Source organism: Homarus americanus, unplaced genomic scaffold, assembly GCF_018991925.1.
Source record: "Homarus americanus isolate GMGI-L3 unplaced genomic scaffold, GMGI_Hamer_2.0 scaffold30108, whole genome shotgun sequence".
Taxonomy (NCBI): Eukaryota; Metazoa; Arthropoda; class Malacostraca; order Decapoda; family Nephropidae; genus Homarus; species Homarus americanus.
The window spans coordinates 13,816,600-13,822,599 of NW_024748109.1; the positions used below are offsets into that span (position 1 = coordinate 13,816,600).

General features: G+C 43.2%; 1 protein-coding gene across 1 annotated transcript in view; it reads right to left on the minus strand.

Annotated features, from left to right (window-relative positions):
- The window catches only part of LOC121880183 (cadherin-related family member 1-like), a 264,458-nt gene extending 262,449 nt beyond the window's left edge, over window positions 1-2,009 (minus strand). Inside the window, exon 1 of the mRNA XM_042387311.1 lies at window positions 1,959-2,009. The gene's annotated coding sequence lies outside the window, so the exon portion shown is untranslated. The remainder of the gene's footprint in view (window positions 1-1,958) is intronic.
- Window positions 2,010-6,000: the final 3,991 nt, after the last annotated feature.

The following is a 6,000-nucleotide window of genomic DNA, read 5'->3' on the forward strand; positions in this document are numbered from 1 at the left end:
ACACACACTCAGGAAACCCTCAGTGTCCAGAACCTTAAGCGCAAAAAATGGCCACTGTTCAATAGAGAGAAACAGACAGACAGACAAAAGCACCACATCAACTCACTTCGGTCTGAGAAACTATAGTGATATTTGCTGAACTGGGGAGGAAAAGACATGAGTGGGGGGTGGGTAGGGAGTGAGAAAGGGTGAGTGTGAAGTGGAGATGAAAGAGAGGTGTGAGTGGGGGTTAGTGAGGGGGTGAGGTGGGTGGGTTGGGGGGAGGCATGTGTAGAGGGTGGGTTGGGATGAGGGAGAGGTTTGAGTGAGAGGCGGGTGGCTGTGTGGGAGATGTGTGAATGGGTGGGTGGTGAGGGATGGAGAGATGTGGGTGGGGATGTGTGAGTGGGTGGGTGGAGAGTGAGGGTTGAGAAAGAGGCGTAGGAGGGTGAGGTAGGATGTGTGAGAGATGTAGGTGGGTGCAGAGTGAGGAGGAGGAGGAGGAGGGAGTTAACGTCATTACAATTATTACCAGTTGACCTACGGCTATGGCGACCCTCCCTCCCTCCCTCCCTCAGCTCCCAGACATCTTCTCGCCGCACCTTTCCCACTAAATAACTAACTAATGCCGTCCCCAGTAACAACCCACAACATCAGCGATATTTACCTTCATCACCACACAACTAACTGGTGGCTAATGACATGATGAAGGGAGACAAAGGCTGTGCTGGGAGGACATAAGTAGCTTGGATCACTACCTCAATACAGCTCAAGTCTCCAGCAGCAGCGTCCAGCAACTCAAGCCTAACCACCAACACCACCACCACCCCCTCCGGCCTGGTGGTGCTCCCGGTGCTGGTGATGTTAAAAGTGATCACGCTGCTTTGTGATGCTGGTGTAACAGTCTTGTTGTTTGGTGGTGGTAGTGAGGATGCTGCAGCTAGCAAGTGACGCACAGTACCATACATGTGAAGCACTGAAGGATTATTATGCAAAGGGAGAGTCCCAGTACCTATAAGTGTGAGATATAACTTATGTAACTTATGAACACACACACACACACACACACACACACACACACACACACACACACACACACACACACACACACTTTCTCTTAATTCGCTGTTATTCACTCATTCTTACCGTTATAGTAGATGTGTTGTAGCAAAATACAGTACAAGATGGCTTAAAAGGCTCACCCATGATGTTTCCCATAACCCAGCAGCAGCACGTCCACCCCCCCAAACACTTGTCATGCTATCCGCTCACCCATGCACATCACTGCCTCCTGGTTGTCCGTCTCCTTTATTTCTAATGACCTTTACCCTATTTTTTTTAATCTCCATCTTGGTCTTCTCCGTCCCCTCTTATCCTACACCTCCAATGCTTCACTTCAATTCTTTCATATGTCAGTATAATGTGAGCAACACCTTAACTACTCTATCCGACTTCCACACCTCTTTAAATCTTTATTTCTTATTCTGTACATCTTATTTGTCTTATATATATATATATATATATATATATATATATATATATATATATATATATATATATATATATATATATATATATATATATATATATATATATATATATCATCTGCATCCTGTATCAGTATTCAATAACTTACAACCTTCCGTCTACATTACTGCTTCCTTCCACCTCTACAGAACAACAGTCACATCTCTGAACTTTACATTAACATCTATTAAACGATTTTTCTAGGTCCCTCTTCTCCAATACTACAATGGTTTCTAACATCATCAGCCGCCAACTTTCATCACTTATATGGACATTAATAGCCAATAAACATGTTGTGTTGATAATAAAAACAGCAGCACCGTGAGTTTTCAGAATACTGTACGTCCATTGGTATTAAATGTACAATAGAATGATAATGAACAATAGGGAGTAAGTGTACAGTTAATAAAGTTAAATATACAATATACAACACAGACGCGTATACAACTTACCCTCACACTGTTGTCTTAGTACAGGCACCCTCAGCCTCGACGCCCTGCCTGGAAAAACAAACAAAAACCTTTATTAAACACCAACATTAAGACTCATTAAACTACGGTTAATGACATACAAGATGATTGACTAAACATAATGATAACCAATAGTAGCCAGCACACACACACACACACACACACACACACACACACACACACACACACACACACACACACACACACACACACACACACACACACACACACACACCTACTCGAGGACCAGGTCATGCCGCCTAATGGCTACTTAACACAAGAGTATCATCACTAGCAACCAGATTAGACTATAAGTATTACGGTCATTAGGCTAAAATGCTAATTATAACCTGTGGAACCCCCCCATCACCCTCGCCACGTCAAGGTAACGACAAGTGCAGTAAATGGCTTGGGCAGCAGATTACGACCATTACAGGTACAGTATTGTAGATGGAGGGAAAGTGAAGATGAAGGAACTATAATTAATGTGCATTATTCCGTCGTTTTGGTTAGCTGACGCTGATGGTTCTTGTAGTAGTGTTATCGGGTACATTAGCTGGTTACTTACCTCGGCCTTACTAACCTACTTGTCGGATTATCCTTAATAATACATGAATAAATATATAATTCTACTACTTCTACTAATAATAATAATAACAACGACACTGAACAAATAAGCAACTACAACATGGCCCGTAACTAACAGCTTGAGTCAATAACAACCTCTACCTTGTACCCATTATCTTCCTCTACCTACAACCTTGATGACACACACACACACACACATACACACCATTTGTGAGAGAATTACTACACCACGTCAAGCCCCTCATAACACCACCTGTGAGAGAGTTACTACACTACGTGTCTGCTGTTCAACACCTCAGCTCACATGATCTACGTGTGTAAACATTACTCTGTATGTTCACTGTATGTTCCTTCACCTTTCTCTAATGAAGGCTTTTGTTAAACCACCAATGTATGTAATAAGTCATTTATGTCCAATGTATATTTTCAGCCTTCGGGCTGCAAACTTTTTCAATAAACCGTTTATTATTATTATTATTATTATTATTATTATTATTATTATTATTATTATTATACAGAGTAATCTGGTCTCCCAATTTCAAATAAAAGTAAATACTTCCCTTATGGTGACACCTACACTTCCTTGTCTCACAGGAAGAAAACACACTGTAGGCAACAAGTGGTTATAATCCCCCCTCCCTATTAACACTCAAAACAAGTAAACAATTTAATGTAATATATAAAAATTTATCAAAACATCAACAAGTAGACAAATATATCATTAATGAACTAGTAATGGTAAGAAGGTATTAAATATAACAGTGAGAAATTAAATGCTGCCTCAAATAGTCATCCAAGGAGACAGTACGAACTTGCCACTACTAGATACTCGTTGTCTTACCGAGTTCCTGGGCCAGTCAAGGGGAAAGCGCACACACACACACACACACACACACACACACACACACACACACTTGTTTATGCCAGTATGTGAGGCTGACCCGGTAAGTTAATAGAGTGAAAGGTGCACCAACCAGCCACTACATTGTTTGTTTTTCTGCTCGTAGACATCGGACTCTCTGGCATTAGTGAGTGAGAGAGGCATGGGGAAGAAATGTGATAAACAGGAAAGAAAAAACAGCCATCATTAATAGAGCTCAACAAACGACGAGAGAGAAAGAGATAAAGCAAAAAGTTCTCTCAGAGGATGGGAACAATTGTCAACAGGAGTATAATACCTTAAGGCCAGGTATTACTTCCTAACCATTAGTGGATCAGTTCAGCTGTGGTCTTCTGGGTTCAATAAATGTTCATTATATTTATCCCACATCATCGTGTTACTGTTATGGATCACCTGAACATTAGACACCCCCCAGTTTATTTCACCTGAAGATTAGCCACCATAATGCTACATGTGGAGGGGGTTAGGTTAGGTTAGGTTAGCAAATCTCCATTTCTAATAAGATTAATTTACAAGAATCAGAAGTACCAACGTTGTAAGCTCCAGCAGCCACACACACACACACACACACACACACACACACACACACACACACACACACACACACACACACACACACACACAGAATGGTTGCCCCTAGTGTAATCGAGGATGGCCGGCCCAAGGGCCACCAAGGCGTGAATTATTTAATGCGTAGAAGCTGTCGCCAACACAACAACCACACCCTAAGTTAACAAGCTGCATGACCTAGTGTCAAGGAATAGTCCGAGAACACCGAACAACTCGCCAACTGCAGTGGCTAACCTTTACCCCAGAATACGATCCTCAAAACGATTAACATCTAGGTTCCCCAATTACTGCTGGGTAGACAGAGGCAAATAGCGTAAAGAAACTTGCCCATAGTTTCACATACACACACACACACTAACGCACACACACACTCACGCACACACACACGGACACGCACGCACGCGTACACACACACATACACCTACACACTACACACACACACAGTCTCCAAACCTGGGCCACCAACAACCACGTCACCATCAACCATACCAAGACCATGGTTATGCAAATCAACCTCTCCTCCGACGTTGTCCCACCCCCTTCCATTACTTTAGGTCCCAACACACACACAGGTTGTAGATTCCACTAAGCTCATCGGCGCCACCATAGACAACAAACTAAATTGGAAACCACACGTCAGTGAAGTTGTCAAATCCTCCAGTTTCCGTCTCCACCTCCTCCGCCGACTCAAGTCCCTCGGAGTTCCTGCACCCGAGCTCCTCAGTGTTTACTCAATATTCATACTTCCCAAGCTCACCTATGCCTCCCCCACCTGGTCTTCCTCCCTAAATGCCACACAACGTAAACACCTAGAAAAAGTGCAAAAGAGGGCATGCAAGATTATTCTCTCCCCTTCCTACTCCACATATCAAGAAGCGCTCAACACACTGACCCTTTCGACTCTCACTGACCATCACCACGACCTCATCTGCAAATTTGGTGAGAAGTTTCTGCACCATCCTCGACGCCGGTTCCTACTACCACCTGAGATCCCTAGCCCGAGAATTGCTGTTCAACACCACAACCGCATCCAGCCCATACGAGCACGAACTGATCGCTATAAGAGCAGCCCAGTCCCAACCATTGTAAAAATTATCAATAACTTGTAAAAAAAACCCCAGTGTATTCACTCCCAGTAAATCCTACTTTTTGCACTGTCACTATGGTGAAATGCCTTGTAGTTTGAGCTTCTCCCCACCTAGTTATTATATATCTTATTTGTATCACTAATGTTACTTGTATATTATTTGTAAATCAAGAGACCCATTCCCCAATTATGTAACTGTATATTTTCAGCCTTCTGGCTGCCATGCTCTTTCAATAAACCGTTAATTATTATTATTATTATTATTATTACACACACACACACACACACACACACATCATAAGCCGTATCTTCTTCCCGTTATAATTCACTGATTTATGAAGGTCATATAAAGTGATAAAACCTAACCAGTGTATCACGTGAGTGGCGACACCAGCCTCCACGATAACCTCCCCTCTACCCGGTCTGTAGGAGGAGGAGGAGTGTAGGAAGATGAAGAAGAGAAGGAGGAACAAAAGGAGGAGGGGGAGGAGGATGGTAATGGTTGGTATGGAGTGAAACAGAAGGTATGCATCTATATGGAACATCCGCGTCACCTTCACAACAACGACCATAATCAGATCACGCACTGTATTACAACGCCCCCCCGTCGTCTCCCACACTTTACACCCACTAACAACACCCTCCATCCTACCATTTCCACCGTACACCAATTATACACTATAAGAAGCATTTAGCGACCTTCTCAGCTTCCCAGACCTTACTTCCTGCTTTTGGTTGCCGTCACCGCCTGCCCAAGTGTGCCACGGAAACCTTCCCCCTTACCCACCACCGCCGCCTCCCCCAACATCTAAAAGAAAATAACAAATCCAAGAAGGAAAATCAGGGGTAGTGTGGGATGGTGACTAAGAGTTTTGGGT